Source organism: Chionomys nivalis, chromosome 10 (assembly GCF_950005125.1).
Source record: "Chionomys nivalis chromosome 10, mChiNiv1.1, whole genome shotgun sequence".
Taxonomy (NCBI): Eukaryota; Metazoa; Chordata; class Mammalia; order Rodentia; family Cricetidae; genus Chionomys; species Chionomys nivalis.
Window position 1 is genome coordinate 26,147,565 of NC_080095.1, and position 27,620 is coordinate 26,175,184.

Genomic DNA, 27,620 nt, shown 5'->3' on the forward strand with positions numbered 1-27,620 from the left:
AGAGGAACCCTGTCTCAAAAAAAAAACCCATTAAAAAGCCCCCAATAATTTTAAAGAACAAACAAACACACAACTAAATAGCATAGGGCACATATTCAAACCAGATCCAGACAAGGAAATCTAGATTACTTAACTAGTTTTTTAAATGAGCTAGCTCTTTAAAAATTTTTTATGTTTGTTATTTATTTGTGTGTGCATGCATATACACATGGATTGGACTCATTGTTGGATATGACAGCAAACACCCTTAGCTTCTGAGTTGTCTTGAGAGTTCTAAAACTAGGCATCTCTTTGTGCCTCATCTGAGACAACTTCTCCAACATATGAAGGAAACAAGGCTGTTCAAATCCATACAGACCAGCTCTGGGAGGGTGGCCATGGAGGTGACAGGGAAAGGAGCTTAAAGCAGGAGTCCTACATGTGGAGAGGGTGATGTGTTTCCATGCATCCTTAGGTCTGTCCTGGCCTCCATTCACTCTTAAGCCCCCTCCTCAACCAACTCCAGGGAGCCAGAGACTCTCAAGAGGGCCTTTCCTTCTCATCCAAAAGTCTCACATTCTCTCTCTCTCTCTCTCTCTCTCTCTCTCTCTCTCTCTCTCTCTGTCTCTCTTTCTTGGCAGGGTTTCTCTGTGTAACAGTCCTGGCAGTCCTGGAATTCTGAGATTCACATCTACCCATTCATCCATTAATACATCTATCATCCACCTGCTTAGCCACACATCTGTTCAAACACTCATCCATCTATACATCCATTCACCCACCCACTCAATCATCCATCCATCATCCATCGTCCATCCATCCATCCATCCATCCATCCATCCATCCATCCATCCATCATCCAGCCATCCATCTATCATCATCGATCCATCATCCATCGTCCATCCATCCATCCATCCATCCATCCATCCATCCATCCATCCATATATCTATCATCCAGCCATCCATCTATCATCATCGATCCATCATCCATCGTCCATCCATCCATCCATCCATCCATCCATCATCCATCATCCATCATCTATCATCATCCATCGATCCATCCATCCATCATCCATCCATCATCTATCGTCATCCATCCATCCATCCATCCATCCATCCATCCATCCATCCATCCAACTGAGAGCAAGTTGGATTCTCAACCTAGCTGCACACTTATGGGGGAATCACTCACCTCTCCTTGTCTGTTTGACCTTCAAGTCACAGACTACCAATAGTATGATCCTCATAGCTGTGCTCAGACCTAATGAGTGAGCGCATGTGTGCTTCTTGGGTCACTTCCTGGCCTGGTTCCCATTTAGCCTTGTAGAAGCATTGTCTCCATTCGTTACTCTGTGTGCTGGAGACACTGTGGTAATACGACAGCCACAACCTACGCCCTTAGGGATTCACCATCCAGGAGACAGACATTAAACACATAATTACCATCATGCCTGTCTCCTGTGGAGAGGAAAAGAGTAAACAGTTAACTGCAATATAATGCACTTAGCATTCCTAGGCTAAAGGACGAGAGCTAGAAAAGAAGCAGAGTCCAAACTGAGGAGTAGGGGGTTGCTTGAGTAAAAATGAAAGACCTTTTCAGTCTGGACAGAAGGGACAGTAGTAGGGAAACTCAGGGAGGGACCCAATTTTCTGTGCATCCATATGTGACACAGGGAGGGGGTGGTAAGAGCAGGGGCACCAACAACAGTACCCAGCACAGGAAGCACTTTAAAAGGGGGATGGGTACCGAAAGCATCATTCACTAGGACCCCTGAGAGGAGGCAGCCAGAGAGGCAGGCGGCAGGCCTTGGGGCTGAGCAGCTCACGGCAGCACGTGTTTCACAGAGAAACCAGTGGTTCACGGAGGTCAAGAACTACACAGTACAGCAAGGCTTCATTGGGACATTGCATACCATACCACCTCATTCTGCTCTGTCAGCAACAAACACAGAGGACTCTTATATTGATGTAGGACTGGATCTGGGACCTCGAGGACTCTTATATTGATGTAGGACTGGATCTGGGACCTCGAGGGTCCCACACAAAAGCTAGAACATGCAGTCTGTTTCCGGGATGCTCAAGCTGACCTAGAAGACTTGTTTACAAGAACTCAGAGTTTGCAGTGTTACAAAATGCCATTTCTAGTTTCCACAGCTGTCCCCTGGACCAGTTCCCCAGAGTCCCTCTACGTGATAGCGAGAGAACAGAACGAGTAGGTGTTCAGACCTTGTCTCTACTCATTAATTTCTGTGGTGGGAGTTGTTCAGTGTTTGCCAAGAGAGTTGCTGGTGGTAGCCTAAATACAACTGCAAATTTGCAAAATAAATGTTGCTGTAAGGAAGAAGGCATCCTAACTGTGCAAACATTTCATTAAATATGTCATGACAATAACAAGACAAAAGAGGGGGTAAATGCTGGCAGTCATAATTAGCATTTGTTTATTGACTAGGTCAGCTTCAAGTGCTCCCGATATGAAAAGAATTGTTAACAAATGAATATTTCCCATCAAGAGGAACAGTGGCTCCTTCACCTTCCCTTTGATAAAGGATTCAGTCCTAAAGCCTTTGGGTGGAACAAAGAGAGGTAGGAGCCAAAAGTCAGAGCAGGGGACAGAAAGTCATAGTGGCCCAAAGCAGGTTCTCAGTTCCATGGGAGTGAGAATGCGCTCCTGTGGTGGTGTTGGGTGTTGCCCAGACCTGGCCTGCAAGGGTGAGAGTCTACACAGCCTGAAAGGGCAGCTCTGTGCAGAAGGAGATGGTGGCGAGGGAAGATTTTGGTTATATCTAAAAATTCAGCATGTTAGAATCCTAAGAACTTTGTTTCTCTTCTGGGAGGCACAACATGGCAAGGAAAAAATTGTAACAAATCCTGGAACTTCTGAATTGCATCAGGAGATATTCATTCCACATGGGCATAGTGGGCATCACTGCCTAGAATTGAATGTTTGCTTTATGACCGGAACTCATTTCTATAGCTCTGGCTAGCTTAAAACTCAGTATGTAGATCAGGCTGGCCGCAAACACACAGAGGTCTGCCTGCCTCTGCCTCTCAAATGCTGGAATTAGATTAGTGCTCGGCAGAACTAGATTTTAAAGATTGTAGGTCTGTGTGTGTGGAGCGTGTATCTCTTAACTCTGCCTGGGGGCAGGCAGTACCTCGCAGGAGGAATGAGTCCATCTGATGATGAATGAATTGCTGGACTTAGGACACCTTTTACTGTTAAAATGAATTGAGATTCCTTGGGGGAATTCATGCTGAGAAAGGATGGCCTCTTCTAGAGGATTCTGGTTTAATGTCCAGCACTTACATGGTGGTCACAACAGTCTATAACTCCAATTCCCAGAGGATTTGACATTCTTTTCTGGTTTCTCTAGGCACCAGGTCCACATGTGGTACAAAATCAAGTAGAGGTGTTTAATGACACAGCTCTATACATATAAACATGGCAAAATGGGAAAGTTTATTCAATGTATGTTTTATTTATAATGGTTGGTGTTGTCAGCTTGATAGAATCTAGAATTATCCATGAGACAAGCCTCTGAGCACACCTGTCAGGACTATCTAGGTTAAGGATAGCTCCTAAGAATGTCTGTCTCTTGATTGTGTTAATAGATGTAGAAAGACTCATTTTAATTGTGGGCAGGACCATTCTCTGGTCAGTGGGTCTTGGATTGTATAACACAGAGAAAGCAGCTGAACCCTTGGGTTCACTGTGCTCTGTTGCTGGCTGCAGATGTGATGTGACCGGATGCTTCAAGCTCCTTGAGTCGCCACTGTCATGGACTGATATAAACCCTTCCTCCCTCCTGTGACTTTTGTCAAGCTATTTATCCCACAATGGGAAAAGAAACCCAGGAAATCATACTAAAATCATTGAAATGAAAGTTTAAGAAATGCAATCTGTCGTTGCGATTGCTGGGGGCAAGGAAGCTGTAGGATGATCCTGAAATATCTTTTCCAGAAAGCAAAAGTGTGTTCAAAGAATAATGAGACATTCAGAAGGAACACAGGGTGAACTCTCATTGGTCACATTGAGGGGAGAGGGAGCCTTGAAACAATGAATAGTGGGCCTGGAGAGATGGCTCTGCACTCAAGAGCCCTGGCTGCTCTCCTTGAGGACCCGGGTTTGATTTCCAGCACACACTTACAGCTGTCTGTCACTCCACTTCCCAGGTGACCTGTCCCACTTTTTTTTTTGACTTCCATAGGCACCAGGTCCACTTGTGGTGCACAGACATAAAACACCCATACACATATAATAAATAAACATTTAAAATAATGATGGGAATATGGGTTAGAGATGCGGCTCAGCAGGTAAGGACACTTGCCTCCAAGCCTGACAATCTGATCTTGAACCCCAGGGCCAACATGGTGGAATAAGAGCATCAACTCTGACCTCTGCACATACACCGTGTACACAAATCAATCAATCAATTAATCAATTAATAAAATGTAATAAAAAAGAAATAATGATAGGACCAGTTTATAACTCACTAACAGAGGAACCTGTATATCATACAGATATTAAATAATTCATTGAAGATTGGGGAATGCTGTGAAATAACCCAGGGATTCTGAGGTTGCCGTTCTTAGACTTTTTGTCATTTTGTGACTCTTTCAAAATCTTAACACAATGAGAAGAAATAAACCATGGTAAAATTAAATTGTGGGTAAACAAAACGTGGAGTATGTAAACAGTGGGGTAGCTCTCATCCTCCATGACACACGCTCTAGCAGACAACGCCTGAAGGCATTATCTTAACTGAAGCAAGCCAGACACGGAAAGACAGACGTTGTGAGAGTCCACTCACACGAGGGACCCTGATCAGTCAAGTTCACAGACACAGCAGAGAGTGGGAGCTGCCAGGGGCTGGCAGTGGAGACGGTGGGCAGTTAGTGTTTGGAGCGTCAGGTTGAGAAGACAGAAATTGTTTCAGGAAAAGAAGGTGGTGATAACTTAATGACACTGCTCAATGCGCATAAAAATGTCAAAAACAGTACAATTTCATGCAAGAAATATTTTACTAAGGAAGTTAAAACTTAAAATTTAAAAATGCATATTTAAAAACGGTAATTGTGACAGCTAATATTGGACATTCATGTAAAAGTTCGGTAGAGAATTCCTTCAGACTCTTGTGGGCCTTGATCAGCCGTGGGGTTCCTCTCCCGAACCTTTCTTGGGAAAGGAAGGTTTTGTGTGGAGGTTTCATGTAGCCAGACCTTCAATGTATGACTCTGAAAACCTGGCCGAACTGTCTGCCAACATGACCGTGAATGCCCGTGCTGAGAGTCCCAGGACATCGAGGGAGCATCGGGGAGCAGGTCCTTCACAGTGGATGGGCCGTGAGCCACCTAGCCAAGTAGAGTAACCCGACCAAGGGGCAGAGCTCCAAGGCAGGACTGCTCTGGGCAAGAAAAGCATCCCTCTGCTTCAGAGTTGGCTTGGCCTGTGAAACTAGAGCACGCGTGTTTACTTATTTAATATGGAGTTTCTGTAATGGCTCCATCAGAACACATTCCTGTAACCACGAAATAAGACCCAGGAATCCGCATGGTGTCCAAGTGCAGATGCTGCCAGTGGTCAGTGCCAAGTCACATGGTCCCTTGGGGGAGTCCTAAGTTAAGCCAGACGGTTGGTTACTTTAATGATGTCTAGCTAGCTTCGCACTGCCTACTTTAATGGGATGACCTACAAGCCAAGGCTACCATACACATCACTTCTAGACTGGAGGGGTTGGAGGCTTCAAACACCCCCATTGCTGGGACAGGGCTTCAGTGACAAGGAGTCAGATGCCACGCGTGCCAGGACAGATATTCCCTTAGCATCTTCCAGTACTATAATTTTCACAATTTCTAACTATTTATGCAACTGCTCATGAAATTGACTATGCTACTAATTAAAAAAAAAACACCTCCTTTGTTAGGGGCATGTACATGCTTCTTTAATTGAAAGCAAAATGAATTTTACTTGGTTTGCACTTCGTCTTAGAACCATACCTTAGTCCAGGATTGCTTTGGCCCCACCCCTGAAGAAGTGTGTCACTCAAGAGCACTGACATATGAAAGGAAATGTTCAGAATATACAGATTGCAGTGTCTTCTAACGGAAATAGAACAGAAACAATAACACGCTTTAATCCTCTTATGCTCGGTCCAGTCACTCTAAGGCAGTTAGGTTCGAATGATGTGTTTATCCAGGGGTTACATTTTGGAAGAGTATGCAGAATCCAGACAAAGGAGAGCAGAGCTTGACCAGGTTCGTCTGTGCACACATCCACAGCCTTGCAGATTCGGTTACATAAGAGCCATGCCATGGCTCCAGCTATTGTTCCAAAGACTCTGAGTCCACTAAAGCTGTGTCCAAAAATAGTTGAGTCTAGGCCTCCCTGTGCTCCAGTGAGGCTTCACAGACTTAAGCGCCAGTCTTAAGGAGGATCACTCCTACCCCGCCTGGCTTCCTGGCTTGGATCTTCTGACATTACGTTTTATGAGTATCCCTGAGCACCAAATGTTCAGTACTCAGTCCCCGCCCTAAATTTGTTATTATCCAGCGTGAACCCAGTGACAGTTCTATATCCAGGCAGGACCTAGACACCTGGTCACAACTGTGGGAAGAGGAGGTCTCGTAAGATTTGTTTTAAGGTGACTATCAAGCAAGATGGCCGTGCTGAAGAAAAGTCAGGTTCCTTAAATGGGTTCCCTGGGAAGACTCAGAGATGCTCTCTCTGGGAGGGACGGAGCACTCTCGGGCCCTGGGACAACTCCAGAAAGACAGTAAGAAGCCTCCAGGGCCCACTCCCAGTGTGCAGCTGGCAGCTGCAGGGGCAAGTCCCTGGCTTTCCCTGGTGCATCTCCATGGGAACAGCTCAGCAGCCCCGTGCTGGGAGGTGCACTCCATCTATTTCTATGGCTCCTATCACCATGGCACCTACTTGCTCTGAAAAAACACAGCTAAAAACGGAACATAAAAAAGAGGGGGGCAATTCACTTCCCCACAGCCACCGTCTCCTGACGCAGCTGTCATACCTGTGATTGCTCTCACGGGCCTTTCCAGTTCAAGGTTCGGGTTTTGCTGTCTGTGTTCTTAAGCGTGTAAGGCTCACACCCTCTGCATCAGCCCGTGGCTGATGTGGCAGGGGTCTGGAAGACTCCCACTCCCCAGAGGAACTCAAGCAAAGTGGCATGTTCAGGAAAGAAGTGGGGAGTGAGGAAGAGGAGCCGTGATGCCAGTATGCACGGGTGTGCAAGGAAGGACCTTATGTGCTTATTCCAGTAAAGAGGACCACGAGCTTTCCTGGGAATATGATTTCTCTTCAGGGAAAGAGACTCAAGGCCAAATCACTCACTGGAAGATTTTCCTCAAGTTTGCTTTGAAACAAAGTACTTAGCTCACAGTCTGGAGTCAGACAGAACGAGAGTTCAAACCCCAACTCATCCATTTGCTAGTCATTCAAGATGGATGGGCACCTTTTCAGAGAGATAAAAGAGTATACCTCACAGGGACAAGCTGCCTGCTGCGACCTCAGCTTCCTTGGCTTTCTCATCTATAAAAGGGGAGAATAATAACACCTGTCTCAAGGGGGCTTTGCGGCAGTTCTGGGAGGAAAGCTTCAAGCACCAAAAGAGCTCTCATGTACGGCCGATGACGATACCTGTTAGGGACGAGGGTATGAGAAGTGGAGCATGGCTGTTACAGGATGCTCAGTGGCTGCCTGTCTAACTCTCCCAGGTTTGACTTCCATCCTTAGTCCCCTGGAGCAGGTACAAATGAGGCCCCAGTTTAGACCCTACCCTCGTCAGCGTCTCTGTGCACAGGACATGCTCAAGCTTCAGAGTAGGTGACAACGCCTGGCTGCTTGATGTGTGATACACACTACAAGGTAATCCTCAAGGGCTGGGCCAGATCCCACCCTGGCTCCCTGCATGTGGATGGTATAGTCAGCAGTCTTGAGGGATCTCAACCCCTCTTTCCCATTTATCGACCGAGTGACTCTATCATTTGTTTTCCAATTCTTCCTCATCTCCCAGTCTATGAAGTGGGGTCACAGTTGTGTCTCAGGGACATGCGGTCTATTACAAGAGGAAGTAGAAAGTACAATAAGAAAAGGCCTTTTGCTCGGAGTCAGTATCCAGTTGACTCTCTGTGACTGTGAGCGCCCTTCTCTTTATCTCTGCACTGAAAAGTTTAAGGCAGGGTAAACATTGCAAGAAGTGAGTAAGGCCTAGGCCTTTATGACGTGAGGAGAGAGGCCTGTTTCCTGAGCATGCCGGCGAACTCTCCTGTGAATCTCCCAGCTCGCACCAGGCACTGCCAACGCCCATCCTCTCTACCAGGCTCTGCAACTCACTCTCAAGAACAAAGGACAGTCTGCAGCAGTCACACAGCCTGCAGCTGCTGTCATATGCAGCGTCCTCCTTCCTGTCAGTATTAACTGACGACTCAGCAGTTAATACTGCAGTTTCCAGCACCTGCATGGCGGGTCACAACCATCTGCCATTCTAGATCCAGAGGATCTGATGCCCTCTTCTGATATCTGTGGTTCCTGTATATATACACGTGGGGCACATAAACTCATCTAGGCACATACACATGCATGAAATAATAAATAAATCTTAAAAAACAACTCCCCATATCGTGATCATTCTGGTCAATTCTGTAAGAAGCCTGGATTTCCATGTGGGGGATCCACATGCTTCTAAGGAACCAGACTCTAGTTAAGACTCTAAGGATAGAAAATGTGATTTAGGCTATCAACTTGCACGCAGGAGTTGGTGAATGTAGTCTAGGCTGGTCCAATTGGAACAGAGGTTCTCAACCCTTCCTCCAACAGACCCCTATCTCCAAAAATATTTACATTACGATTTATAACAGTAGCAAAATTACAGTTAGAAAGTAGCAACAAAGATAATTTTGTGATTGGGGTCACCACAATATGAGGAACTATATTAAAGGGTAACAGCATTAAGAAGGTCGAGAACCACTGAATTAGAATGAACGACTCTTAGGTCGTCCCATGTTAGAAAAAAATTAGTTTGGGCTGTGAGTTCAAAGCATGGATCTGGTCCAGCCAATTTACCATGCTACGTTTCACATGCGACAATTTACATGCTAAGTATAAAATAGCCTAGAGAGGGAAACCTTGGAAAAAGATGCAGCTAGAGCCGTGACGTTATTGTGAATACCCAGATAGCCCTACCACTGAATCGGCTAGTTCTCTGACTGAGTGTGCGTGTTCAATGTTTAATGCAATTCAAGGAGCTTTTCTGTCATGATGCAAATGGGACACCGCTTCCTTCCTGCAGGTCCAGGCTCCTCAGGACATTAGAACCCAACTCCAACATCAATTCTGCTGCCTTTCTCAATTTCATTTCCTTCCTCATTCCATAACCTCAGTGTGTCATTAGTAAGTGCCTTCCAAGTACTTGATCCTAACAATAAAATTCACCGAGGAGCTGTGAGATGATCTGGTGGCTAAAATATTGGCAACACAAGCAGGAGGACCTGAGTTCAGATCCCCAGCACCTAAGTAAAAAGCCAGGCACGGTGGCACACAATTGCGGTCCCGGAGCTGGGATGCAGGTCTCAGTGGTGTGCTGGTTAGCCAGTCTAGCCAAATGAACAAGCGCCAGATACAGCGAGAGACCTGGTCCTTGTCTCAGGAAACAAGGTGGAGGGAAGTGGAGGAAGACACCTCCAGGCACCATGCACTTGTGTGTGTGTGCACAACCTCCTGACCACATGGACACACGAGTACATACACACACACACACACACACCTCAGTGAGGATGGAGACTGGCAGTGCCTCCAGTTGTCTTCTGAGGACTCTGAAGCCCCAAACGAACTGAAACATTTCCTTTACAACTACGCATTTAAAGTTTGTGAAGGTCAGATTTAGAAAGTAGCCCTCGTGACTTGTAGGCTTCTTTTGCTAAATGTATGTTGTATGTGTATTTGCAAATGTGTGGGGGGTGCACACACATGTGTACATGTCGTGTGGAGACCAGAGGTCACTTCTGGTGTCTTCCTCGATTGCTTTCTATACCATCACCACCACATCCTCCTCCTCCACTCTGTGTATTTTTGTCTCCATCTCATCATTTATCGAATAAATGTATAATCCCAACACCTCCCTGGGTTGTCAGGAGATTAAATTATCAAAGTCAGACAGCCCAGAAGCAATGCCAGGCCTGGTCTTATCCTGTCAGATCAGATGTCTTGTGTTGAGCACAGGCCAGTGCCTGGCCCTCATATGCATGTGTCTTCCCTGACGCATGGGCAATGGCCAGCCTTTCCCAGGAGCCAACCTAAACTATGGAAGCTCAAGAGAACGTGGGCCACCGGGTGGGGAGAAGTTTTCATCTCATTCCTTGCCAAGCACGGGTTCGCTCCTGAAAATTCATGGTGGTTCTGCAAGTGTTTGCCGCTGGAGCCGCTTTGTTTCCCATCCAAGTTCACTGTGTTTAGATGGCAGCTAAGCCTTTTTCCTTTGGTCTCTGCCTGGCCAGCCACGGACACTTCGAGATGTGACAGCTGGGACATCAGGTTTGACTTATTAAAAAAACAGAAAGGGATTTGCCAGGAGCCCAGTGTGTATTTTCAGTAAAGGTAGGAAATGGTTCCTCGGAACATTTGCCAGCATCTTGAGGGCAATAGAAACCCAGCACCCAGGAGGAAGATGCGGGAGGGTCAGGAATTCAAGGTCATCAGTGAACACAGCGAGCTCTATTTGAGGCCAGAGAGAAACACATAAAACCCTGTTTCAAAAACATCCAAAACCATGGCCTGGCAAGATGGTTCAGCTGGTAAAGATGCTTGCTCTGCAAGCCGAGACTTGAGATTTTTCAAGAAACCCAAGCAAAGGGAGGAGAGAAATGATCCTGCTAAAGTTGTTATCTTACTCGCCTGCACACATATAAACACACACAAGCAAACAAAATCAAAGTATCAGCATGTGTTTGCTCCAGAGTCTTTGTTAGCAAGGGGAAAAGTTACACCTCTTTAGGCAAGCTCAACGAACTGTACTCATGGGGTTTAGGTGGAGATACCTAGCCCTAAGGGAAAGAAAGAAATGAGGTATGTTTCCATTTCATAGCCCCTTTAGCCTTAAATACAAATAACAAGGCTTAGATCTTTTAAAAAGTATATGTGTGTGTGTGTGTGTGTGTATGTTTTTGAGGCAAGGTTTACTCCTGTGTAGCCCAGGCTAACCTCAAACTCATGCTCCTTCTGCCACAGCCTTTTGGAGTGCTGGCATATTGGCTGTGCACCATCATGCCTGGCTTCCAGCCCAGAGGGTTTCTGTGGTTGAGTACTCCCATCTCTCTGGGAGAAGCATTTCAGTTTCTCTTTACGAGAAGCACTGTTTTCGAAGTGTGTCTCTGCCCGAATCGGAATCTTGGAGCAGCTGCTAAACGTGTGCATTTCTGGATCCAGGCCATTTTTGCAGTGTGAATCACAGAGAAATGCATAGCATTAACAGCATGTTTAGGGGCTGGGGAGACGGCCCAGTGGGCAAAGGGTTGGCTGCAAAAGCGTGATGGCCTGAGTTTGAATCCCCAATTTTTTACCTGTAAACCTGGGCACAGTAGAGTGTGTTTATAATCCCCATGTTCTTATGGTGCCAGTGGTTCTCAGCCTTCCTAGTGCTGCGGCCCTTTAATACAGTTCCTCATGCTGTGGTGATTCTCAACCATAAAATTATTTTTGTTGCTACTTCATAACTGTAATTTTGTTACTGTTATCAATTGTAATGAAAGTATCTATGTTTTCTGATGGTCTTATAACTCCTATAAAAGGGTCGTTTGATCCCACTGGGGTCAAGACCCACAGGTTGAGAACCTCTGCTGTAGCTGGAGATGGAGGATGAAGATGGGAGAATCCCTGAAAGCCAGATAGCCTGATATATGCCATGGCGAACTACAAAAGAGAGACCCTGACTCAATCAAGGTAGAAATGGGGACAAACACCCGAGGTTGTCCTTAAATACTCACACTCACACACAAGAATGCACACACACTCACACACAAGAATGGACACCACACACACACACACTCACACACAGGAGTGGACACCATACACACACACACACTCACACACAAGAATGGATATACAGACACACACACATACTTTCTCTCTCTCGGTTTAGAAACCCCATACATTTAGATAAGATGAAAGTGGACTAAACTCCAAGATGCAGATCTGCTCGTACCCTTATGGACCTTTGGCCTCTTTGGACCTCAACATTATCACCTGGGTAAAGGGCACCCGAGTGGCTGTGAGGAGCAGGCTGTGCTCTTTCCCACTTGCTACAGAACAATGCCATTCTGGCTGGCTGTCCTTGCCTTTAGTCACCCCATTGTGTGTAAAGCCGCAATCTCCTCTGAGCTCACCCCCCATGCATGTAGGCACTGAGGCAGAAGGACTCCTCATCTCATTTGTGGAGGTACACAACCACCACCTGTCTAGCACGGCCATGAGGTGCAAGATGATAAATAATCTATTTGTACTAATAAAAATGTATGACCTTTGAACTTACTGAATTCGATTAGAGAGCACAGGCTTATGAAAACCATAACAGTAGGGAGGGCTCGGGAGATAACGTAGCTGTAATATGCCTCCTGGTAAGCACAAGACCTGAGGTCGATCCCCCAAGACCCACACAAAGCCGGGTATGCTGGCACACACTTGTAATCCCAGCGCTGGGAAGGTAGAGACAGGAGGATTCCCTGGGGCTCACCTGGGGGCTACCCTAGCCTATTTGGAGAGTTTCAGTCCAGTGACAAATCTTACCTCAAAAAAAAAAAAAAAAAAAAGTGCACAGTGCCAGAGGAATGACACTTGAGATTGTCCCCTGGCTTTCGCCTCCATGTACATACACACAAACATACATGAATACACACACACACACAAACATGCATATACACACAAACATACCGATATACACATATATACACAAACAAGTATATACACAGAAACATCCATACACACAGAAATATCTACACACACACATTCATACACACACAAACAACAATACACACACAAACATTCATACACACATCCATACACACAAACAAGCATACACACACATATACACACAAACAAGCATACACACAAAGATACATACACACATAGACACACAAACAAGGATACACACACGAACATGCATCCATACATACACACACACACACTCATGAGCTACACCCCGATTAATGAATGGTGCAATCTACACACCTGAAACGTCTAGCAGGAAGGACACCTCACCAAGGCACACACCAGTGAGTCATCAGACCTCTTGGCGCGTACATCACAAGATCACCAGGTGATAAACCTGTGACCCTATGTCCAGGCTGACACCCAGCAATGATTTCCCGGCTTAATGCTTCACTTCAGAAACCACCCATCAGGGGGTAGGCATTCCAGACAGCCCTGAACCTGAGTTCCTAGCTCCTTATCTGGCTGCCCGGAGAAACTTAGCATTCGTTCCTGGCTCTCTTGCTCCAGCACAGCCCAATCAAGTGCTGTAGCTGCTTTTAGTTTCCTGCTTACTAGAGTCCTTAGGGTCAAAGCCTGGACCAAGGAAGCCCTAAAAAGCAAGGCTTGACGACCCGCCCTCGGTCCGCCACTGAGGAGGAGAGTGATAGAAGCAGAGAAGGGGTTTGCTCATTGCGGCCATACTGGGAAGAAGACCGTATAAAGGGGATCAGTGACCCTCCAAGTCCATCTTTGGGTCCTGACATGACGTTTAAGTTTAAATGGGGCAATAAGAGGTGTGAATAAGTAAGTAGTTCTGACGAGGTGCTGTCTAGGCTCCTGGCACAGGGTTTGGGGTCTGTCCTGTAAGGTGGAGTTAGCACTGTGAAAAAGCTCTTCTGGGGCACATGCTCCCCTGAGGCTGGCATCAGGGCCCGGCCTTTTCCTTCTCCAATGAGAGACTCCTACAGAAACCCCAGTTCCTTGGGGTTCATTGTCTAACAGTCAGTAGTATCTCTTCAAAATCCCTTCACTCCGGTTAGGATGGTTATACTTTCTCAGCCTCTCTATAATTCGGGACTTGCTGGCCAGCCAGTCAGGGTCCCAGGTCCCAGTGAGAGACCCTGTCACAAATCTCTGTGTGGGGCTCGCTAGATAGCACAGCAAACAAAGTTCCCTGCCACCAAGCTTGACAACCTGAGTTTGATCCCTAGGGTCCACGTGTTGAGAAGAGAGAACCAACTCCTGAAAGTTGTCCTCTGCCTTCCACACACATGCCGTGGCATGTGTACACACAAATAAATACATCAGAAGCGTGATAAAAATCCTTCTCGGCATGTAACAGCCCCTCTGGACTACCACACATCACACGCCACATCGCAAACACCAGAAATGTGTTAGCTAGAAGTTCTGGAGGCGGGAGCTCTAAATCTGAGTCAGCCGAACCACACACCCTCTGCAGGCTTCTGGGACATTCCTTTCTGACCTGTTCCAGCTTTGGTATCTTGTAAAATTCTAGTCTTCTAATGATTAGTGGTAAATGAAAGTGAAATTGACTTGCATGGGTTGATTTTATGTCTAAAATTTTTCTGAATTCTATTATGAACTTGGATAATTTAGTCATAGATGATATTGGGTATTCTCTGCAATCATAGTTTCTTCTATGCGGTGACAGAAATGACTACTGGTGGCCCCTGCTTACACGGTCTTTGCAAATAACAATTTCAAAGACATGGAATATGATTTCCCTGCAGCTACAAATAGAGTGATTGATTCCATGGGTCATGTGGCCATCCCTTGACCAAAAAACCCATAGTCCTGTGATTGAGGGCACAGCTCAGTGGTAGAACTCTTGCTTAGCATTCGGGAAGCTCTGGGTTCAATCCCCAGCACTGGGCAGGGGTGGGGGCACTCCATGCTCATGAGGAGGGGGACAGGTTATTTTGGTTGACCACCTAGATCTGAAATAGACTGACAGCCACACTAGGGATGGGGAAGGAGAGTCTTAAAACCTTCCTAGACATTGCCATTTGGACTTTAGATCACTCAGTTGACCCACAGTGATTTCATCTCAAGAGTCTTTATGTCATTATATCGATCAACAAATACTCATTTTCTGTGCAGACAGAAAAGACAAGGAATAGAAGAAGCATAAAGGTCTGGGCCTGTGAAGAGAGTGAGCCCTAAGCCAGGACAGCCTGAGGCCACCAAAGCACAGACAGTATACACAGACATAAACCTAAGAAAACACATGAAATCCCATTATGGAGAACTTTAGTAAAAGTTCTTAAAGAAGAACAAATGGAGACAAAGTTCTGTTCATGACAGAAAGACTTGGTATCATGAATATGTTACTTTTCTCTAAATTGGCACAAACATTCTGGACATTTTCAACCAAAGTCTATCAAGTGTGCATGCATTCACATGCATGTGTGTGTGTGTGCTGTATATGTGTGTGTTTGTGTTTATTCACATATGTATACAGGCACATGTAGACATGAAGGCCAGAGGACAATGTTGAGTAACATCTCTCAGCCCCATCTGGCACTCACCGAATAGCCAAGCTGGCTGGCTGGCCATTGGGCTCCAGAGATCCATCTGTCTATGCCTTCTCAGGAGTGCGATTACATGCACCCATTTTTTTTTTCCCTATGGGTTGGGGCTTGAACTCAGGTACTCATGCTTGCGCAGAAACACTCTACCAACAAAGCAATCTTGCTAGCTTAGAAATATCTTATGATTTTATTTTAAAAGAACCCAACAAACCAATTCAAATTTATTTTTGAGATGGGGTCCTTCTATGTGGCCAGGCTGGCCTTAAACTCATGGACTTGGGTGATTCTCTTTCTTCAGTCTCTTGAGTTGACGAGACTACAAGTGTGTGCCACTATGCCTGGCTCTGATTCCAAAATGCGTATGGAAGAGCAAAGGGCCAGGAAAGATCATATCATTTCTAGACAACAACAACAAAACCCCAGACATGTGTTTTAGGAGGCACATCCTCTATTAGATCTCAAGATTAGTGAAACCACAGTGATTAAGAATGAGCAATATAAACTCCCACCACTCAGCTACAACAAATGAATAACCCAATTAAACCATGAGCAAGGAGCTTAAATAAACCTTTCTCCAAAAGAAATGGACAAACCAATGAGCTATTGTAAGAAGCTGGCATTCTGAACCATCACAGAGACCAAATCAAACCACAAGGATCTAATCGGGAGTCTATTGAGAGAAACAGAGGCAAAAGCAGAGATACGGGTTGGCTGAGATTTCGAGAAAGGCAAACCCCTGAACATTCCTGCTGTGAATGTGAAATGGTGGATCCTCCTTGAAGATCAAATGGCTCTTCCTCAAACAAACTAGACGGCGAGTGGCCGTGTATCCAGCAAGCCCATGTCAGGAATGTGCCCAAAGGATGGATGGCAGGAAATTCACTGCCTTTTCATTCGCCCAGGTTCTTGGCAGCATCATTCACTATGGCCCAGATGCAGAAGCAACCCAAATAATCCTGATGGATGACAAATGAATCACATGTATACTCCTAACACGATACCGTCCAAAAAGGAGCGAAATTCTTGCGCATGCTGTAATATAGATGTGAAGGCATCATGATAGCTACTACAAATGAGGCCAGATATAAGACAAATATTTTATGATTCTATTTATGTGAAGTATCCAGATGAGTTAAATTCACAAAGATAACCGGGAGGTGGTGGTGCACACCTTTAATCCCAGCACTCAGGAGGCAGAGGCAGGCAGATCTCTGTGGGTTCAAGGCCAGCCTGGTCTACAAGAGCTAGTTCCAGGTCAGGCTTTTAAAAAGCTACAGAGAAACCTTATCTTGAAAAACAAAACAAAACAAAATTCACAAAGATAGTAAGTGCATGAGAGTTGTGGTTCCCAGTATCTGGTAAAGGGACAGTGATAAGGGAGAGCTTTAGTCTGAGATGGGGAAAAAGTCCTGGACCAGGATGATGGTGTTGGCTGCAAAATAATATGGATAACTCAATGCCTCTCAACTTCACACTGAAAATTGTTAGCGTGTTGAATTGTACGGTCAGTAACTGCCAGGTTACAAAGTAGCTGGAATCTCTGTTATGAAATCTGGTGTCAATACTCAAATACTCATGTGCAGACAGGCTATAAATGGAAAAGACTTCGAAAGAGAAGGAAGAGATAGCTAGATAGTATGTGCGGACCACTTCTGCAGCCTGTTCTACAAGAAAATAGCATTCTTGGGGCTGGGGAGATGACTCAGTTGGTTAACTACTTGCCTGAGCAAGATCCCCAACACCCGTGAAAAAAGCTGAGCATGGCAGCGTGTTAGCAATCTCAGAGAGGGGAGACTGAGATAAGAGAATTCCTGGGACTCGCTGGCCAGCCATTGGTGAGTCTCAGGACCCAGTGAGAGACCCTGCCTCAAAACACGATGTGGACTACCTGAGGCAGACCTGGCTTCCATGAACACCTGCACACACACACACACACACACACACACACACACACACACCTGTGGAAACACTTATACACACACAAATAAAATTAAATTAAAAAAGAAAAAGAGATGCTCCTCAGTCTCCTCTGTCCTAGCCGGCCTTCTGGAAGGTGGGGAAAAGCTCATCGTTCTGCCTAGAGCCAGTTAACAAACTTAACCAAGAACCAGACAATCACATTTCAGGCCTGCAAAAGCCTAATTCCCTGTCCTAGGTTCCCAGTGTAAGCAAAGGCAGGGAGAAGGACAGCATAGCTGGGGACAGCACAGAAACCAGGAGGCCTTCCTCCCCAGCTCCCCCCAGCCCCAGCAGTGCCTGCCCTGCACTCAAACAACAGCCCACTGGAGACAGCAGAGGGCCAGATGGATCAGCCCCGCCCAACCCTCAGCTCCGCATGTCCAGGGCAGAGGCCAAGAATCTGCAGTGCACAGCGAGGCTAGGAAATGAGCCAGGAGACAGGGCAAGGACAGAGTCCAGATTCCGGGGTGTGACCTGCCGAGGCTTGTGGCTATGCTTGACAGTCCTTGGAGTTTTCAGAAAATGAACTCTTCTGTCACTATGTAAGAGTGTCAGAGAGTCATCTTGCCTGAGAGACCTCAGCTAAGCCACCTACGGTAAATGATTGTTCAACTACCAGAGGCCAACCTCAGATTTCTCTACTTCTGCCTGAGAACAGAAGCTAGAGCTGACAGTCTCTGGAGGGGACACGCTCACTGATGCCCCCCTGAGAGCAATGATAAGGGAAGTCTCTTGGAGAGCACTGTCTGGCATCCTCTGGTTGATGAAGGAACTCATATTTTTCAGTAGATACTAACAGGTTCCTTGTCAGGCCTCTGCAATAGACCAGTCTGTGAGTGACAGCAGCATGTCCTTTCCCCCGCCCTCCACCACCAAATGCAACTAGATTTCATCACAGTCTCCTATTCTTCTCTATGTTAAATGCTGCATGTATTTGTATTTGTCTTTTTTTTTATTGTTGTTTTGTTTTTCAAGACAGGGGTTTTTCTGTGTAGCTTTGGAACTCGCTCTGTAGACCAGGCTGGCCTTGAATTCACAGAGATGCACTTGCCTCTGCCTCCCGAATGCTGGAATTAAAGGCGTGCACCACCACCGCCTAGTATTTGTCATTAGTAACTAATTGGAGTGATTAAGAACAAAAGTCATTCCTGACCAAGAAGAATACCTGCCAGCTAACTTTGTAACCTGGACCAGGTTGGACAGCACAGTTCCAAAGTTGTTTGCCTAGAAAAGGTGGGTGCTGGGCAGTCAAGGAGTGGTGCTTGGGAACCACTTATTTCTTTCTGTATCGTAGTGGGTCGATTTCCCCAAGGAAACAACCGAGCCTGAGTTCCTGGTCCCTGTGAGCATGACCTTCTATGGAAAAAAAGGGTGTCTGTTGATATAATTATATGAAGAGTCTTGAAATGAGATTCCTGTGGGCAACCGAGTGGCCCGAAGTCCAGTGGCAATGTCTATGAAGAAAGAGTTGACAAAGAGCAGGAGAAACACAAAAGGGGTGGCCTGTGACAGGGGAAGAAGTGGGGGTGAGGGCCTAAGCCAGGACAGCAAGGACAGTCTGGAGCCACCAAAGTCAGGACAGGTCAGAAAGACTGTTCCAGAAGACCGCAGAGGGTATGTGGTTTTGCCGACTCTCAGGTTTGGAGCTCCTGCCTTCCAGAGCGTCTGGCTGGCATACTGCTGGTGTTTGTGGTATAGCATGTGATACCTGGAACCCCAAAGAAGATGTTACACATCAGAGAGTTCTAAAAATAACTTTATAATATTTTTATTTGTGTGTGTGTGTGTACATGTTTGTACATATGTGTACTTGCCACAGCACATGTGTGAAAGTCAGAGGTCAACTTCAGGAGTTGGTTCTCTCCTTCCACCACGTAGGTCCTAGGGATCAAACTCAGGTTTACAGGCTTGGTGGCTGGCACCTTTGCCCTCTGAGACATCTTGCCAACTCCACCCAAAAGGTTTAAGACTGTCCTTTCCATCCCTGGTGGGGCTGTTATTTCAGTATGTATTTCAGACCTGGATGATCAATCAAAATGACCCTTCCTCGTGAATACAATGTGTTCCACGGCCAGGATTGAGCCCAGGGTTTCCTGCATGCTGAGCATGCTGCCTCTAGCTGTATACACAGCCCCAGAATTACATTAGAAGGGATGGTCACGTGACTCCCGGAGTCACTCTATGTGTAGCGGCAGGGAAATAATATTCCATGTCTTTGAAATTGGTATCTGCAAAACCCACATAAGCAGGGGCCACCTGTGGTCATTTCTATCACCCTATGACCTTGGGACACAGCTGACCCAAGGAAGGAGCCAATGGGGAAAGAAAAACCTAGGGTGAAAAGGGAAAGGCATGGCCATGAGAGAGAGGACGATGGGTAGAAGGGGTTCCAGGAGAGATGAGGCAGCCCCGGGCAGGATCCCCTCTCCCTAGCATGTGAAAGATAAAAGGAGGAAAGAAGTTGGGGTGATTGTCAGGGTGGGCCTTGGTACCTCAAATTTCCTTCATCTTCAGTGCTGTTCAGGTGTGTCAATACCTGATCTATTCTGTGCCGTTGACCATGAGGTTTGAGAAAGGAGTGAGGGAAAAGAACAGTCAGGAGGAGACGGCGATGTCTAAGGACAGGGAACTATCTAGGGACAGCTGGAAGGCTTTCTAGGCAGCCTTAGGGACCAGGCTGTTAACAGTTCAAGAAACAAATGGGTAGCCAAGTTCCTCCAGCATTGTTAGCACCCTTGGAGAAGGGGCAGAGCAGAGGCTGTCCAGATGAGGGGCCTACCTGGAGGAGTTTGGACCGAAGGGTAAGTAGACAAAAGTGAGTAGAGGAGGCTGCAGAAGAGAGAAGAAAAATGACCACCACGGTCACATGGAACCCTGCCCTTCATTCAAGAGATATCACTAGTTCAGGTGCTTTGCGGAGCGGTACATGCGTCACTCGGTATATGCAACCGATTCCATCTTCCTGAAACGTGACAAGCTGCAGATGAGGTAATGATGGGAAGAGCTGCAATGTGAAGGGTCAGGCAGACAAGGTTCAAATCAGCCCCACTGGTTTTCTTTCTGAGATGACTTTTTTTTTTGGTCTACAAAATATAAAAGCTCCATGTTCTGTAGAGCACTTCGGGGTGAAAGGAGAAGACTGACAACGAGCCTCTGGAACTCTGCTAGGTCCAAGCTCACGATTCAGTACCTTAACTTAGGCATTTGGTAGGTGTCCGGTGCCTAGGCAGCACTAAGTACATGCGCTCCCTTGGTTTGATGCTAACGCTGTTCATCGAGCATTTCTCCGGCCCTGGGCTACGCTCTCCTGAGGTATTTGCGTTCACTTCTAGTCTTAGTTCTGGACAACGAGAGCAGAACGCTGATCTCTTCATTCCTTCGCGTCGCACTGAGCCAAATTAAGCTATTTCTTGACTTACTGACTTCAGGTAAGTATAGAGTGAGCTCTAGAATGACAGAGGATCAGGCCCTCATTACTGCCCTTCCCACTACCACACAAGTGAGCTGGTATGCTCCAGCTTTCTATTACTCTAACAAATACCCAGGATAGATGAATTTAAACAGAGGAAAGGTTTATCTTGGATGGCAGTTTCAAACGTTTCAGAGGGGTTCTCCTCGGGCTGAGTAGGGGCAGAACATCATGTCAGGAGTATACGACAGGAAAAGCACCCCCCTCAGAGTGGACGGAAAACAAAGAACAAGCGAAGTGATCAGAGCCAAATATTCCCTCCAGAGGAATGCCTGCAGTGACCTAACCGCCTCCCACCAGGCCTGACCTCTTCAAACTTCCACACCTCCCCAGTACCACAGGCCTGTGACCAAGCCTTTGACACATGGACCACTGGGGACACTTATGTAACCATACCACCTCACTTGCTGAACCTTGTAGAGAACCCCTGGTGAGATGTGGAGATGTTTCCTCTACGACAGAGACAAAGATGGACCCCCAAGGCAACAGAAGGATAGATAACCTTTCTTCACCAGCCACCAAAGATCCAAGATCACAAAGAACAGTGTCTCTATCGAGACAAGGGAAGTTGCTAGTAGACCGGAAAAACAACCATACTTCAAACAGAGCGCAGTGCCGCTGTTGCTGGGATGTCCGGGCACAGAGGACACAGGCTGAACAACTGTGGACGGCCTGACCCGCCAGTAGGAGGCAATCTCACTGTTGCTAGGGGTGTTCGCCTCAAATCCTGGAGCCAAGAGCTAGCCCTAGATTTTCTAAAGGAAAACCTGGAGGTAAAACAGGCCCTCATCAGGCACAAAGCAGAACCCAGGTGGGATAACAGTTTCAAATTCAATTCCAAGGGACATGTCTATGGGAACGAAATGCTGGGAGGAACAAGGCAGAGTCAGAGAGATGTCATGGGGCCGCCGCCGAGATAGACGCATCTAGCTAATAATGTCCTTCCCCAAAGTCCAGATGAAGTTGGAGCTGGGTGGTATTTACTGAAAGCCTACCGCATGTCAGACATTATTGGGGGGCCCAACCTGAAGCCTAAGCCTTGTATCCCGGAATGAGATGGTATCCCCATTTCCTGTGTTTCAGAGCATCTCTCTGTACAGGTCCACGCAGTCAGAAAGACGAGGTTCAGAGTCAGCAAGATGGTCTTGCAGGTCAAGGCCCTTGCCATGCAAGCCCTACAACTTGGCTCAGTCCCCAGAACATACACAAAGTTGTCCTCTGACCTGCACAGGACACTGTGACACATGCCTGCACACATGCAATGATTTCAATTAAAAAAAAAATTAAAGAAGATAGGGTTAATTTTCCAGAGACCTATGCCTGGATGTTAACCATTGCAAGTCATTTAGTGTTTCTACAAGGCAGTTTTCACCAACAGAGCGTGTGAGAACCAAACTCCTGGCCTCGTGGAAGGATAACATAGGTTTACGAATGTTGAAGAAAAGCTTTGGGAGATGTAAAGTGAGACACGAGAGATAAACTGCTTTAAGGCGGGACTGGAAAACCCTTAAGGCTCAAATAATGAAATGCAGTCTGTTTTTTTTTTTAAAAAAATGCAAATACCATCTAGCAATTTGGCAGATATCCTAGAAAGGCTGTGAGATCTGTCAAGGAGAGGGTACATTTGGTTTTGTGCATCTGTCATCCTTAACTGAAGAAGGGAGATGGAACTGAAATTAACAGAAAGGGTTCAGACCTATGTGCTTAGTGTGTGCTTGCGTGTGTGTGTGTGTGCGTGTGTGTTCAGACCTATGTGCTTAGTGTGTGCTTGCGTGTGTGCGTACACACACACACGTGCTCAATAGAAAGGAATCCTTGTTAGAAAGCCTAGGAACAACAGAAGTCTGCCATAGCCATGGGAACTTGGCAGGCATGGAAACAGGTGTGGCCCAAGGAATTCGAAGGCTCCCGAATCAAGTGAACTGGGGCCTTCAGCTGCTCTGCTGATGTAGGAGCCCTGCGTCTGCAGAGCTTTCAGATACGCTTGTGAAATTCTCCGAATTTCCTTGTTTGCTCACATGGATACATCATACCAGGTCAAGAGCCACCCGTTGACCTCCAGGAATTCAGTCCCCAAGCCAGAAAGAGCAGCTGATTCTTTAAGGCTGTGATGATGTGGGCCACCATTGAAGGCTTGGTTCCCAGTGCAGCCGGGATGGGCCTTTGGGAAGGATACGGCATCATGTGGGCTCTGACCTCATCGGTGGGCTTTTGGGAGATGGTAGGAACCACAGAAAGAGGGGTTGCTTTGGAGGAAGTTGGTAGGTGAGGGGTTCCCAGGAAGGGCAGTTTTGTCTTTAGCCCCTTCCTCTCTTCCTCTCTTTGCTTCCTGGCTGCTATGAGTTGAGCTGCTTTCCTCCTACCAGGCTTCAGCCGTGCTGAAAGGCCTCGCCTTATCCTGAAATCAATCAGGTCAAAGGACTATGGAGAGAACGAAACCTTTGAAATCATACGCCCAAGTAAACTTCCTTAAAGTCATTAATCTCACGCATTTTGTCACAACAACGGAAAGCTAACACACACATTCTTCACTGTAAGTATCTACAATCCCAGCGTAGCTTTCAGTTACTTCCACCCTGCTCGTCTTTCTGCCTCAGTTTCCCTCCATCCTTCTAGTGGAGCCTGCTGTCCTTCTGTTTCTTGCTCCGGGTTTCAATTCCCCTTCCTTTGATAGGGCTTAGCTACTTTGAAGGTACAGTGCTCCGCCCCTCCCCTCTGTGCCAGTCAATACCAGCATGCTGCTTCCTGCCAATGTACTTTCTGCTTGCTGCCCTCCCTCACACATGGGTGGCTTTTCCATACATGCTCATGAAGCCAGTAGATGACAGTCACCTCTAGGTTAGTCGCACAGAAAGGAGGAAGACAGCAGACAGGCATGGGCACTTCAGAGAAGAGATTCCCCAGACCCGCAGCTCTGCCTCCTGCCCTGGGCTACATGCGGATCTGTAGCATGCTGCCACAGTCACCTGTGCCAAGCCAGCCTTGGCTCCCCCAACAGGGACAGAAGCAAGCTGACTCTCAGCATGCGTTTCTCTCACCTGTAGCTTTCATTTCTCAAAGGCAGAGGGAGGGACCGCCTAGCCCTGTGGTCATAGGGCCAACAATCCTAGGACCGTGTCAGTCAGGACAGCCCCCCTCTCAGGTCACCCCTCAAGTCCCTGCCATGGGCTTCGTTCCCGCCTCCCTAGTGGGCTCAGGCCCAAAGTTGACAGACACCCAAAGCTGGTGATTTCAGGTTCCCCTTCTTTGCCCTCATGAGCTCCTGGGGTTCTCAAGGACAGGAAGACCTTGAAGCATTCCCACAACTCAGGGTCCCAGGTGTCAGGAGCTGAGACTTGACTTTTCAAGGGGAGGCCCAGCTGGATTCCAGCAGGGAGTTCATTAATTGGTTTTGGCCTGCAGTCCCCTGGAGCAGCGTCCTCAAACCCTTGGGCTCCTTAGGGAGGGTGGGGAAGGGTGTGTGGAAGTTGCCTAGGACAGAGAACTGTGTCGTGTTCCCTGATGACTTACTGTTGGTTTGAGACGTCTGGACTAGACTGACACACAGTTCGTCCCTTTGTTTCCTCAGCCTTGCAGAATGAGCTTCCTTCTGAAAGGCTTAAAGATCCCTTTGCTTCAGCTCACGGGAGCATCTGGGGGCTGGCTGCTGCCGCCACCACTGCCACTGGCTTGTTCTGCCCAGCTCAGGCTTGGTCTACATGCCTGGGCCGGCCCCAGGCACCGCAGCCTGCTACAGCTTCGCTCCTGCAGCCAATGCTTGCAAGGCCTGTACTGGGGTGGTGGCTTCCATGGCAGGATGCCAGTCGGACTTCTTAAAGCTACAGAGTGGCTGGTGACTGGAAGAGCCCTCGAAGGCCAGTTCCCTTTGCATGAGTTTCTTGCCTTCCCTGGACAGCAGGGATGCATAAAGCAGGGACATGGCCACCATCCCCTATGAGAATGAAAAATCCTGATGTAGCGGGGTAGCAGGGTAGCAGTTCCAGAGAACCTAATGCACGGACCTCGGGGCACACACTGTTCACCGAAGAGTTTCACAACCACCCTGGTGATTCCAGCGTGAATCCAGACTCTGGGATTGCCATCTGTGCCATCTGAAGATCAGAGGGCACTGGGTCATTTGGGGTACAGGTGACAATGCAGGTCCTGATCCGGGAGTCAGGCTTCTGTGGACCCTAGCTGCAGGCCCTGGGGCTGTGCTGGGCTAGGCAGGGAACAGCGCAAAGCCCAGGTGGGTTGCTCTCCAGCATTCAGGGTCCTCCTCACTCATCGGAGGCTTAGCTGAGGTAACAGGAATACAATGCCAGGTCAGTCTCCAGCACTCGGAAAATGCTGGAAGGACACCGGCAGGGCCTGCGATTTTTTTTTCCTAGATGCCTCCTGTGAGGGAGGAACAGGTTCTGCTCCCTTGCTCCAAAGCTATGAGGACTTCCCTGCAGACCCAGCACTAATCACAACCATGCAAGGTTCTTCAGCAGATGGTCCCAGTCTGCCCCTGCGGCTTCAGCTTCCCTATTTTTCGTGAGCCTCATACCCTGCCCCAGCACAAACCACACACTAATGTGCATTACAAGTCCTTTTGGTGCCAGGCGTGGTATGTCTCTCCCTGGGCCAGTTTTCCAATTCTTTTTCTCTGGCTGGTTAGCTTCTCTCCCTCCTGGGGAGGTTGGCACAGGTGTGCCTCGCCCTTTGCTCCGTTAAGGCAGTGAGAAGGCACCATCTGTACCCTGCAAACAGACTCTCACTGGGCATTGAATCGACTGGCACCTGATCTTAGCCTTCCCAGTCTTTAGGACCGTGAGGAATACATTTCTGCTGTTCACAAGCCATCCAGCTTGTGGTATTTTGTTATAGCAACCTGAATAAACAAAGACAAGGGCATTGTGCTGAGTGAAATTAGCCAGCGAAATAAGGAGACGGGATCTATAATGCTACCTATAACGAAGAACCTGGATCAGGCAAAGCCACTGGGACAAAGCAAACCAGTAGAAAGCAAGGGGCGGCTGAGGAAAAGTTAAGGCTTCTGGAGGTGGACAGTGGGGATGGTTGGGAGGTGCTCTGGATGCACCTAATGCCGCTAAACTGTAAATCTGAAGCAGTTAAGTTACCATCTCAAGAAAACACTCCGTCAGAGATCTAAACTGTAAGAACACTCCTAACCTGAGCCCTCAGGAGAAGACAGTTTGCAAATAAGCAAACCTCCAAGGCCTGAGGCATGCCCTTTTCATTTTTTTTTTTTTTTAGAGGCTTAAAGATGCGATTCAGACCCCAGAAAGCAAAACTGTGTGGCTGACCAGAGATGCAAAGAATGCCAAACATTTACAATTGGATTCTTCGGTGGATGTGATGTAGGCGAAAGTGCCAAGAGAGAGAAATAGCTCAACACCCAGTGTCAGAATGCACTCTGCAAGAGAAGCAATTGCCTACGTCAAAGAACTTAGAGGCACAGTTGAGTTTGCCCCAAGTCTTCCTGTGAAAGATAGCAGCGCATTGAAATCTGGTAACAGCTGTATCCTCACCCTCTAAAGGTTAGGTTAGAAGGGACTCAATGGGTGGTGGAATTCAAGACTTTCCCCCTCAAAGGTGTTTCCCAACCTAATTAGATAGGAAGCTTCTAGAAGCAATGATCTCTGCCTATGGTGTTCTGGGCTAGAAGTTTGCTTCCCTCCAAATTCCTGTGTGGAAATCTTCACTAATCTTCAATGCAATGGAATTTGGGGGTAGTACTTAGGGTTAGATGAGGTCATGAGGGCGGGACCCTTCTCTGATGGTGTTAGTGCCGTTACGAGGAAATACCAGAGAGCTTCCCTTCTTCGCCATATGAGCACCATACACCCACCACCGCCACCGCCACCACCAATCCCAGTCCACTATACACTGTGCCCACTATATACTGTGATTTTCTTCTGTCTCCAGGCTTTCCCAACCAGCAGTCAGTTCCTCCAGTGACAGTGTTACCCTAGGGCCAAAGCCGAGGGCAGGGCAGGACTTCCTGTACCCACCCTGTAAACCTTCCTGCTTTCCCAGTGCCTGGTAGCACCTGCCAGCCCCTCTTCACTTCCCTTTGGGACTTATAGGGTGGCTAAGCAGCCTGTCCCCAGTCCTGGGAACACAGCAGCTCTTGAGTCCCTTCTGATGTCAGAGCCAAGGAGATAATGGTTCTTGCTGGAACAGGGTCCTTCCTGCCCCAATGGGAGAATATGTGTTTGTACAAGAAAGCTTGTGTGTAAGGGACCCAGAGTTTGCCATTTTCAAAAGTTCATTTCTTAGCCACAAATAATGCCACTGTCACAGTAGCACTTCCTGTTTTTCACAAATTAGTCATAGTAAAAACAGAAGGAAGCAAGAGGCTGGCAGTTACCGAGTCTGGCTGCGGGAGAATGCTGAGTTCTGTATGGTGGAGGGCAGCAGAGGCCTGAAGAAGGCACGGGGTGCCAGCTTCCTTCTGTACCCGCTTCTGGCCCGGTGCCTCAGGCTCAGTCTGCTCGGCCTGTTTCCTGCGCGCCCTTTGCTCTCTGCCCTCTCTCTTTTCCTAGCTCTCTACCGCTTCCATGGCAGTCATCCCCAAATGTTGTTTCATTATATCACTTATTTGCTCAAGATCCTTCAGTGGCCTTTGTGCTGACCACAGAGTAAAGTCTAAAGACTCAGCCAGCCCTTCCTCCAGGGACTCTGGCCACGCCTGCTCAGA

At 47.3% G+C, this 27,620-nt stretch overlaps 1 protein-coding gene across 1 annotated transcript in view; it reads right to left on the reverse strand.

Annotated features, from left to right (window-relative positions):
- Dglucy (D-glutamate cyclase) overlaps window positions 1-24,619 on the reverse strand; it is a 77,656-nt gene extending 53,037 nt beyond the window's left edge. The window contains exon 1 of the mRNA XM_057783260.1: window positions 24,443-24,619. The gene's annotated coding sequence lies outside the window, so the exon portion shown is untranslated. The remainder of the gene's footprint in view (window positions 1-24,442) is intronic.
- Between the last annotated feature and the right edge of the window lie 3,001 nt (window positions 24,620-27,620).